The sequence below is a fragment of the Ciconia boyciana genome, chromosome 6 (genome assembly GCF_034638445.1).
Source record: "Ciconia boyciana chromosome 6, ASM3463844v1, whole genome shotgun sequence".
NCBI classification, from domain to species: Eukaryota; Metazoa; Chordata; class Aves; order Ciconiiformes; family Ciconiidae; genus Ciconia; species Ciconia boyciana.
The window spans coordinates 32,305,774-32,318,032 of NC_132939.1; the positions used below are offsets into that span (position 1 = coordinate 32,305,774).

General features: G+C 36.2%; 1 protein-coding gene across 13 annotated transcripts in view; it reads right to left on the reverse strand.

The window, feature by feature from the left end:
- The window catches only part of SIPA1L1 (signal induced proliferation associated 1 like 1), a 224,970-nt gene that overhangs the window by 187,516 nt on the left and 25,195 nt on the right, over window positions 1-12,259 (reverse strand). For 2 of the 13 annotated variants that reach the window (XM_072864228.1, XM_072864219.1), the window contains one exon: window positions 2,081-2,211. The exons of the other annotated variants lie outside the window; for them this stretch is intronic. The gene's annotated coding sequence lies outside the window, so the exon portion shown is untranslated. The remainder of the gene's footprint in view (window positions 1-2,080; window positions 2,212-12,259) is intronic. 13 annotated transcript variants of the gene reach the window in all.

The window sequence follows — 12,259 nt, forward strand, 5'->3', positions numbered from 1 at the left end:
ACAGTGCATTCAACACCAGTAACTGAGCACATTTCATTGCCATTTTTTTAAATAGGCTAAGAATAAATCATGTTCAATAATCCAATTATGAGCATCTGCACCATCTTCACAGTAGCACTCATGTCTACACTCTGGAAAATTATTTTTAGCATATTCATTTAGAAATCATCCCCATCTTTTCTATTTCACAGCCCAATAATGTGCTATTCTGTATCAGCCCCAAGATTTGGTTATCTAAAGCGCTGGACAAACAAACTTTAGCAATTTACTTTAAAAAACATACAATTACTTTTTCTAAATGAATACGAACATTAAGGGAGACTAAGTCAAGTTCCACTTCATAATTACTCATTTCTATGAACATGTGTTGACATTTTTCAGCATATGGCCATTTTTTCTAAAGCTGCATCTCAAGTTAAATTTCACTTAAGTGACTTAAACTGTTTCCCAGCACTCATGCTTTACTCTTATCTCTACCAGACACAGGACTGCAAGATTTCCTGATAACCACCCACTTGGAAGCAAGGCATAGGGAAAATGACACAAACCCAGAGACATTCTGCCATTCTTACTTTCCAAATGAGTATACCTGGTGCCTAAAAGAACCTCTACTGAACAGCCCGATTACCTTTTTTTAAGAATATAAACAGGAAAGAAGGCGGATGCACATCCAATATTACAGCAACACAGTTGTGCCTGCTGCCCCGGTCACCCAGGGCCCCTACACAAGAGCCTCCTTCCCTTAACAGTACTTACACGTTGTGAGTTTTTGTCTGCTTTACACCTTTCTTTCCGCAGCCGATGCGTGCCCATTCTGAACACACACAACCCCCCCCTCCCCCCAGTCTAACACACTACTCATTTCAGAGATTTGCTAACTTCACACTTACTTCTAGTTTTAAGTTTAGCTCTCATTTCAAACCATCTGTAATAAGGAACAGTCCAATAACTATCATCAAGTCTTTTTATCATAAGGTAAAAAGCATGAGAACACTAAATGCAACGGCATTCACAAAATTGACAACAAAGTATGGCAGTCCACAAATGTAAACAAATACAGGACATCCTTTTCATAAGGAAGCCAAGGAACAAACAAGTTACACAATGCATTTTATAAAAAGCAACATTTAGTGTTTAGGGAAGGTGTAATACAGTAATCTTTTAGGAGGTATAGCAAGCAAAACAAAATACCAAACAGGAACATGAAAAAAATAAAGAATACGCAGAAAATGCTCTATGCTTTTCAAAAGCGATTATGATTTTGATACAATTCTTTTACATTACTTTTACTTGAATACATTCCCTCAGAAATACACTGTCATCAGCACAAAATAATAGATCTCTTTTGGGATGATATGCTGTGTTTATCACTAGTTTAAAATTAAAAACATACTTTTTACTTTTTAACTTTAATTGCATAGTCCCTAACAGCTATACAGCGCTTTCTTGTCTGATGAACTTTTTAAAATCAAAAAACACACTAACCTGTTATAGTTCTCTGCTTTCTGGAAATAATGATCAGACACAGAAAGGAAGTTGATGCAATGAAACTGCAGAAAATAGTTCAGATTGTTTTTATAAAGGAGAAAAAGGAAGGAAGGAAAAGAGCTATTCAGAAGCTGGAAACTTTTCTAAAAAGATTTCAGAATACAGTTAAACTAATTAGGTTTAATTTTTATATAGCTAGGTTATTTTACTATATTAAGAAGATATGCAAAAGCAAAATTCTGACACCATAAGCAGTAAAATACTGAAATTTCACAACTGCATTAAGACCATCCAACACTGCATCGGTTGGCAGAAGATGCTGTGTCTCAACCACACAGTTTCAATCCTCCCTTGTGTCCACACTAGTACGTAGCAAGCAGCAAGTTGGATCACTTTGCTGCTCTGGCCGAGAAGCAAAAAAAAAAAAGTCAAAAAAAGCAAGTCTGTGCAGATTCATGAGCTGACCTGATTCACTGTCTGTCTATATGCCAATATATTAGTACTATTGCAAGAAAGGAAGTAGAATGCTTCAGCAGAAGGAAATTATGTAGCAGCAGCGCAATTTTACATTGCCTCCACCACAAAGCCTCACCTTACGCATGGGATCCTGGTTTATCTTTGGCTGAAACCAAAACTACACAGGACGTTCTCCAACTGCACGCGCTGTGGGAGTTGCCTTTTGAACACGATGCACATTTAAAGAAGGTCTGGAATCAGTCAGTTCTGTAACATACCACAAAGATCAGATCTCATTTTCAATACAGGTTTTTAAACTTAATTTTAGGACTCTTCGCCAAATTTTAGCTAAATTACTTTTTTGCTCATGGTTTCAGAACAATGCATTTCCACTAGGGAAATCAGAATCTGTACTGGAAAACTATGTAGGAGGAAATGGGATATTTAATGAAAACATTATATTCTCAGACATTTCAAATCCCATTGCATTCATGAAATAACTTACACGATTTGCCCTTCACCCCATCTTTTGTGCTCACAAACTGTAAGTGCATTATACAACTACCACAAAACTTTGGCTCGAGGAACGCAATGACTTTAGTATTATTCCCTCTTGAGATTGGAAACCAAACGCTGAATTGCAAAGCATCTAATAACTCTAGAATTCTACTTAAAGACAGTAGCCAAAGAACTTAATAGAACTAGATAACATTCACTTTCAAAATTTCCTGCTTGCTCAGTACACTACTGAAATGCTTGATTTTATTTTTTTTTTTTGAAAGAAATCATCCACAAATTTCAAAATGTTTTGGAAAAGGTTAAAGTGTCTAAATGTGAAGAAACATCAAGCAACTGTTGGCTTTTATTTTTCAGCATTTCTATACTGAAAGACTAACTTATTTAAATATTTTTTTTTAATAACAGTCTCAGTATTGTTTTTTCCTTCCACTTTTTGTGGCTTAATCCTGGCATCAAAAAATTTCATCCAAAGGATGGCGTTCATGCTGCCAACCCACATACACTTCTTGGCAGGCTACAAAGAAGTCAGTGCTCCTCACAAGGCAGCTCTGTGCTATGCAGTGACTGATGCCAGTAAAATATTGCCCCAAAGTGAAGCCTAGTATATAAAATGTATGCAAGCATCAGAATTCATACTCTTAAAATTCATTTCTCTTGATGAGTAACCAAAGTCTTCAAAGGCCTTGTAATTCAAAAGAAAGAATTTACAGAGTTTGTATTGCCCCACACTTCAATTTTAACTGGAAGAAACCACTAAAGAATGGAGAAAATACAGAAACCACTCACAGACAGGATAAGCAAAAATAGGCTGAAGATTCCAGTGCAAGATCTCTCTCACATGCCTTCAAGTAATTATTGCTTTCAAAGCTCTTTCTCTATTCTTTGACATTGGAAACAGATGAGGATTTGTATCTTGAGCAGAAAGAAAGAACGAACAGCACCGGAGGTCTGTGCATTAATTTTTTCCCCTTATAAATGCATAGTAAGTGATAAAAGTTTTTCAGCTCAGCTCATCTTTTGCCTACATACTTCGACAGGACCATTAGTAGCAGTGTATAGAAACATTGAACAAAACACAGTAAGAGACGCACCATCTTCTATTCCCCAACTCCTCAAAAGCTGATTCCCTGAAATCCAGTACTTCCACGCAGCTGCAAGCTTAACTCATAGCTCAAGCTATTAGATGGACTTTGCTACTCAGATTACTATGAGCAGATACTATTTTCAGGAACTAACGGACTTGTTTGATGAAATAGACTCATTAACCAGACATGAGAGTAAATAATCTTTATAGGTACCATCTGCAGCAACTCTTTTCTTGAGTATGAAGACCATAAGCACTCTGAAATATGCATATACACGTATATAAAATACATTGTTATGTATGCTTATAATAATATACATGGTTATAATAATGTAGAAGCTGGCCTTGGTGGAATAATGTTTAGCACGTGAAACAAGTTATCCCGCTGTTTTGCATTACTTCTTGTTCCTATCATTCTTCTAGAAACCAGTAGAAAAAAAAATTAAAAAAAAATTTAACACACACACACACACATTCTCTTTGTTAATTGAACTTTGCTGTTTTAAATTTGTATCTGGTTTTTACGTACCTATAAGCTAATTGAATCTGGATCAAACTATTTGGCTCCGAAACATCTTCTACCCCTACCCTACACGGCAAAGTAAAAAAAATTACCATGCAAAATGTAGGACTGTGTTCCCCACAAAGGGAAGGCAGGCAGTGATAAACTAGGGCAATAAATGAAAGCTCACAGCATACATCACCACAGTTGTATGACACATTAAAACAGTCTTCTGCTCGTTATCCACGTAGAGCTCTCATCAACTCAGAACTTCCTTGTGTAAATAACTGTATATTTGCATGCAATTATGCTGTGGCAACAAGTGGACTTAAAAGGTCATAACACTTTTTTGTGAGATCAGCTTTCTGCTTATGGGTTATATTTTTTTTAAAAAATAGTGAAAAGCCATTTTTAACAAAAGGCAACAATAAAATAACTTGTATTTGGCAAAATATGAGTTAAGACATTCATCAGAGCAAATGTACAATTGTAAATAAAAATCACTATAACAAATCATTCAACTACTTGCATACTCAAGATTAAAAGATCTTTGAAAATTCTCCCTCAGAAATAAGAAAAAAATTTTGTGAGGCTGTTAGTTACAACCATTTCAAAGTTTCAAATAAAAAAACCTCACCTACCCTAGAAATGCAAAGTCTAAAAAATGAAACAAGTCTAAAATTGGAATTCTTACTACCAGTACTGATCTCAAAATAATTTGTTATGGAGTACAATAAAAACAACAACAGAAATAATCTTTGGCAGATTAATTGGTTATGGCAACAAAGTTTTGCTTTTAAATCCATCTGATAATGAAACCTTTCCAGGAATCTGAGAATACAATGCTGCTTTTCTTAAGAAGTCAGGAAGCCTTAGTAGAGTATACAGATGAGATGCTGAAATATCAGAGCTGTTCCTGATTATCAGTGGAGATGAAGAGTCATATATGCTTAGCAGGCTTCAAGTTTTATGATTTTTATGTGTTTATAATTTTTTCCATAAGTGGACTACTTCAAAAACATTTTGAAGAAACATTTGAAGAAACATTTTGAAGAAACACTATTTTCTGTTTTACTAACTTCCCAATTTCAGATTCTTACAAGCTATCCCTAAAATTTAATATGCAGTTTTAGAAGATAAAAATTGTTACACTAAAACCTTTCAACCTCACTAGCCAACTGCAACTTGCCAAGGGAAGTTCAGAAATAGAACCATTCATTAAATAAATACACTGTTCTGCACCAGGCAGCCCACAGAGATTCAACTCCAATGCTAAACCCCATGTAGTTTCAACTGCCATGATCACTTATCTAGTGAGGCTTGATCTCATCCACAATTAAAATGTACAGACATTATATTTATTTGTTTTCCTGAATGTGTCAGGGATGCCTCAGATTACCAGAATCCATTTCAAAATATTTTTATTCCCAAATCCATTAACTAATGTCTTCCTCATCTACAAATGCTTGCTGAAATCTCTTCACTGGCACACAAAACTCCAAATGCTAAGAAAAGTCTAATTTTGAAACTATATCCAAGAAGAATTTTGTTTTCTTATTATAGCCCATTACACACACTAACATGGCATACTGAGATAATACTGCTTCTACAATAATCTGAGTTTTAAAAACAGAAGTGTAACGGAAATGTAATTACTTACATTAAGCTAATTACAACAAAGAGAAATACATTTAAGTTGTTCTTTTATCAGTGAAGAACCACTATACAGCTATGGTTTTAACTACTTATAATGTAGGTTAGTCATATCACACTCTATACTTCCTCCTGCAACGTTTAACAAGCAATAAATAGCAGAAAGTAGTACTGCTCTTTATAACAGGGGAGAAGGTGGGGGATTTTGTGCATATGAAAATACAGTAAATATTCATCAATGATAGTAGGGCTTTACTCAAAATCCAGGAATAGCATGTAACTTCTTAAATTTCATATTCTCCCAGATTACCTAAAGCTGTTCTGTTTCAAGAAATAATTGCAGCCAGGTACTTTGGAGGGACCATTTTGCCTCCCAGTAACTTCCTGGCTGAAGTAGTTAATTCACAGATTATTTTCAGTTCTTTATGGTCAGCTTGCGGCTTACGTGTCACCTCCCTGTTCACAAGTTGTCTTCACTAACAATTAGCATCAGCAGAGCAAGTCAGTGGCAATAAATATCTTAAGAAACTTATAAGCATCAATTTCAAAATAAAAGGTAGATACAAGAGAGCTAGTATTTAATTATGGAAACGCATCTGTAAAAGTTTTTTGGTGGGGTTTCCCCCACACACACACACTTTCATAATACTAAAATATTCAAGTATTGTAGGTAGATTTATCATTTACCTGCAGACCACCTCATCTTATGAAAGCTGAGGCAGATTGTTAGATGCTGAAACCACCAACTCTTCTAAACTACCATCTGTTGAACTACATACAGCAGAGTCCCAGGACCTACCTGGGTATGAAATGTAGCAAAGAACAAGTAGTAATCAAAACATAAAGCAGGTAAACTGAAGGCATTCAAGTGCACAGAAGAACGACATGTCCAGTTAGACAGTTTCCTATCTTCTCCAGGCTTCAGACAGAACCACATTTGGTCACTTCACAGCAGCTGAATGAGCTCGCACATTTTTATGGAAGCTGCCATTTTGTGTTCTAGCACTTGAGCTGCCATCAAAAAAAGTTTGACTGATCCCTTAAAGCAGCAAAGAACTTCAAAACCAAAAATGTATGCTTGCTGACTATCTGCAACAACGATTTGGGATATAAGAATTCATTTCAAGGTAACAAGACTGGTAAAAGAAATACCACACGAACCTACACAACAACAAAAGAAGCATTATTATATTACAAAGATCTCCTTATTCTACTACTGAGCAACAATTATGAGCACATCTTGAGAAAACAACCCTTACATATTTTCTCCATCAGGCGCTATTTTCTAACTAACTATAAAACCACCTCGAAATAAAAGACTAGATGCTTTGGTAGAAAGCAATGTAGCTACTGGCCACAAAAAAAAAAAATCCAAAAAAACCCCAAAACACCACATTCTTGGGTACAACTAAAAGCAGTAAGTGTCCTTGTTATTCCCATGATTTCATGCCCAAAAACAGGTCAGAAAAGAGCATTTTCTCTTTATGGATACCAACATGAAACTTTGGAGGATTTGTTTGGTTTATCTTGTAGTCATATAGTTTTTCTTCTGCAATACAAAAGAACAGACTTATCTCAGAAGTATCACAGAGCATCATACTGTACTTGCAATTAATTTTCAAAAGCAAAATGAACTTAAGCAGAACATTATCATCCATGAAACACTAATTACATTAGAATTATTATGTGATTTTCCAGAATATCATTCTAGAATTAACATATATCACTTGAGACACTACCAGAAACAACTTCATTCATGTACTACTTCACAAGTATTATATTTGGCATTTTGCAACCCCAGAGCCCAGACAACAGAAACTTCCTTTTCTATATGTTATCTAGAAATCTCAGATAAATACTTCTGAATGCAAACAGACTAGAATTATTCTGAGCATCTTCCCCTTGCTATCCGAAATGTAACATGATGCCTCTCAGATAGCCTCAAAATCTAGTGCAAATGATTATTTCACATTACTATACTGGCTCTCAAAACATGCATACTAGCCACCTCTCTACATAGTACAGCTCTGACCATCAGCCAGCTACTGGGATACCGACAGGTCTAAAATACACCTGTGTATTTGCAGCATACTGATTTATCCAGCCAGCGAGGGGGTGAGGAAGAGGGTTCAGGGAAGGCAGCACCCCGGGAGACTTCCCCACCACCTGCGCGCAGGGAAGAGGCACAAAGAGCTGCTTCAGCTATATCGCAGTACTACATACACAGTTAAACTTAACTGCAGTTGCGTATTTTATTCAACAGTTTAGTGTTCAAACAAAAGAACCTGTTAAGTAAAGCTGAGATTTACAGTACTTGCTCCTTTCAGAAACTTCATTAAATCAGCTTCTTATTACACAGCAACCATGAGGAACTGTTTACAATATATTAAAAATGCACCTTCGTAAGCGTAGCAAACAAGTCAGGGTGTGGTTGCTTCACAATTGGCAGGGAACGTGTGTCTTTCAAATATTTCCAGTTTTACTGTGCAGCAGCTTGGGTTTAAGGCAGCATAATGCAACAGGTTAAAACGCATTCAGAGTTATCTCATGCCATTGCCACAACTACAAGGTGTGCCTTTTGGCTCTGCTAGAGATACTCTTTATTATTCACCTTACTTTACTCGCCTGTTCAAAGGAAAACATCATCTTTCTTTACAATAAGGTATACAGTAAAGCACTCCAATTTCCATAAAGAGAAGCCCAACCATTTAGGATTTGCTAAAGGAGGTAATGAGCATACAAAAACTATTCAATGTAATACATCTGAAAAGTTCAAGAATACACATGGAAGTTTAGGTGAAGCTCTCAGCAAGATCTCTCATCAAAAGGTCTTAAAGAAACCAAATTCTCATAAGATGAGAGAGAGAAAAATTACCTGGAAATTATAACTGATCAACAAACATGAAGTGGAAGACAAGCAGAAGCAAAAAGCTTTTTTAAATGGTGACCAGGGGAAAAAGAAAAGAGGATGATGCACTGATAACCTTTCTCAAGTATCTACACTTGGACCTATGCTCATGAACATATGCATCAGCATGGAGTAAACTGTCATACAGGAAATTCCGTAAACTTTGCAAAGCTAAAAAGTTTTTGAGATTCAGATTCAGAATTAGTGAGAATAATCTCGTCTGAAAGTCACCATGGATAGTTACAGAAGGTTTGCACAGTGATGGACTGATTGTGACGTAAAATATTAGATGAGATCTATTGCCAATAAATGCAATAGGAATGGAAAAATAACCTCAAGCAAATCTACATATTAACAGGCTTCACATTTGTTGTTAACCCTTCAGAAAGGGACTTGAATTCACTATGGATAATTCACCAAAAATATCAGCTTTACACCATCAAAAGGCAAGTGAAAAGAATTGGGATATTTTAGAAAGGAAAACAAAACAGAAATCAATCACTACATACAATCTACCACGGTTCTTCTTGACTACTGTTTGTCACTCACATTGTCACTTTTTCTCTACTCCCTCTATTATCTTTTTGAACAATCAGAGATAACAGCACAGCTTCCATACAAACAAAAATTATGGACAAATATGGCCTTAGAGGGGTTTAAAAAAATAGACAGCTAAAATCATGAACACAAGCAGGAAATAGTTTTCCATGGTATACAGGGATTGATGAAATCCTAGTAAGAGAAGTTTTTTTTTAAACTCTGATTAAGAGCAATTTTTTTTCTCCGCAATATGTAATTGTGACCGCAGGGCAACATCAAGGCCAGAATTATAGTTTGATTCAAGAAGCAAATCCATGGAAGATCAGACACTTTTTAATATAACACCCCAAATCTGTCATCTCCAATGCTGGCAGTCCTGAAGCTAGTAGAGCACTGTAAAAATAACTGCTTGTAATATACCATTTTTTACATTTTCCCCCTCATATTAAAAAAAAAAGGGGGGGGGGAAGCTGTTAGGTACAGTTTTAGAAGTATTTCAGGCTTAGATTTAACAGTCCCCAAAACCGATATATGTAAAATGGTTTTGATTAATAAGCATCTAAAGATTATCAAAAGATATTATAGATCTTTTGATAATAGATCTTTTGACTATAGATTATCAAAAGAAGTGTTTTCTCTCATTTTTCAGTACATATGCTACTCAGCATTTCCTGAATGCTACTAGAACTTTCTCTTACTAAATCAAAGTTTTCTAGCCACCATCTGGGGCAGGGGATGGGTGTGGAATGTCACAAGGGTCACAAATGAGTCACCTGAAATGACAGACTAGCAACCAAAGATGAACAACATACTTCATTAGGGAGCCCCTACAAACCTGAAACAAACCCCACACATTCCTGTATCATCAGAAGATTCATAGTAGGTTGAACTATGCATGTAATGAACAAAAAAGTTTTTAAAATAAAGCCTGGGATACTGACAAGAAGTTAGATTCTTTTTCATGCACCAAATTTTCAACTGCTCAAGGCTTGCATTCAATCCTTATAAACATCTCTTATTTGTAAAGCACATAATTTAAGATTATGCAATTGCACTATGGCTGCCCCAAAATATTATGTGCTGAAAGCGCCAAAGTGTTTACGGACAAAGCTTGCCAAACAATCATTCCATCAAAACCACAACTCAACCACTACTTGAGCTGAACTTGTTTGAACTAGACTGAAACACAGATCTAAAGTATTATGTTCATACTAAATTGCAAAATAAATGCCAGAAAAACAAAAACAACACACCTGTTGGAATGCAATCTGCCATGCAGAGCTGGCAGTGATACCCATGCTATTGTTCACATCGATTTGAAAGAGGAGAGAAAAAAGCAGAGCAGTAAGTTTCATTACAGGAACACACAGAAAATTCATAAATACCTGAGACGACTGATATTTTTTAGGTGGGGTTCCCCCCCAGAATTGCACTCAGAAATGAAAGGAGTGATGCACCCCAACGTGGGGGGGGGAAGAACCAAGCAATCTGTCACCTATAGATTTCAAGTACAGCGTAAAACATAACAAGATTATTCTCATCCAACAGCTGCATATTCTGTAAAGAAAGAGACTTTGTCTCATGCCAGTTTCTAGTGTCCAAAAACGACCCACAGCAGCCTCAATTAACATCCTCATTGCAGAAGGATATAAAAACAAAAGAATTACAGGGAATTGTTACGGCTGTGAATTTTCTCAGAATGAGACAGCAGCTGCACTACACTCACAAAGTTGCATTTGTTACAACCTATGTTCTTTTTGCTTTACAAATAAAAGTTGTACTAGCTTTGAGATTTTCAGATAAGCAATCTCCAGTTTGATTAGCTGCTCTTTAAAAATACATTTACTAGCTCTGCTGGTCTTTCAGAGAAGGCAACATATAAAGACCCAGAAACACCTAAAGTTACCACACTGTTTTTAGGATGTGGTTTGATGACCAAATCTTTTGGTGCAGGTTCTTGCCTCTCTACTCCCTTCTCAATTGTGCAAGCACGTACGAGGTGGAGGAGGGCAGAGAGACAGCAAAATGACTCAATGACTTGTGCAGCAGTGACTACCTGGGAGGGAGGCCCAGAAGCAAAATCTAGCAGAGAGCAGAAAGCCAGGGCTCCATAAGCTGTCACTGTCAGTAAAATAGGACAGTCATAATGCAGTTTCAGCTGTGGATCTGACACATAAGGCACCCTAGTTCATCATTAAGTGTATTACGTTAAGTTGGGAGTCCCCTTCCTATGCTGTCAAATAAACAAATTTGGGAGATACATCTCTCAATCAAAACTGTAAAGGAGGAGGAATAAAATCCTGGCCTCCAAAACCTGCATTTAAGCACATTTCAAGTCTTAGGTGCTTATATGAGCTTAGAGCTTTCAAATAAAAAAAGCCAAAACTATATTCTGTCTTAACCACACATTGCTCCTTTGGGCACATAAGATTGGCTCACTAACATTCAGAAAAAAGGGCCATTTGGCATGCAACAGATTAACGAGGAATATCTCTGTATAGTTTAGATTAGGTAGCAATTACCTAAGAAGTTTTGAAAATTCACAAAATACCTTTCTATTAAAAACAGCCCAAACTGCAATTCAAGACAAAGTATAAACCATTTTAGGGAAGGAAAACTGAACTCATTACACTGAAGAGCCTTTCTAAGTACTCCTCAAAAGAAGGCACTAAGGAAAGAAGTTATTAACATTTTTAATAATTTTCTAATCTGCAAGGAGCAAACAGGACCTAAACTATTCTTAGCTTATCTGTAACACCACAGCGTATCTTAAAACCACCTTTACTCTTCCCTCAGCTGTCCTTGTTTTAGGAACCAGGAAAAAAAAATCCAGCTGCACACAGGCAAATTACTTTCCCCTGCTCCATCATGTCAAGCACAGAAACTCTCCATGTTCAAAAAGAAAAATTAAGCCAAATCCATGTTAGCATTGCATTGCAGGAATTTCATTTCTACCAAATAAAATGTAAGAGCTTTAGAGCATAAAGTCACTGTACTAAGTCAATTTTGCCATAGGATGATCCTTCCTACCCATCAAGACCCTTCTAAATTCCTACAATGTATTTTTTAAAGTCATTCTACTTTTGAGTCCATTAACAACATAGAGCCT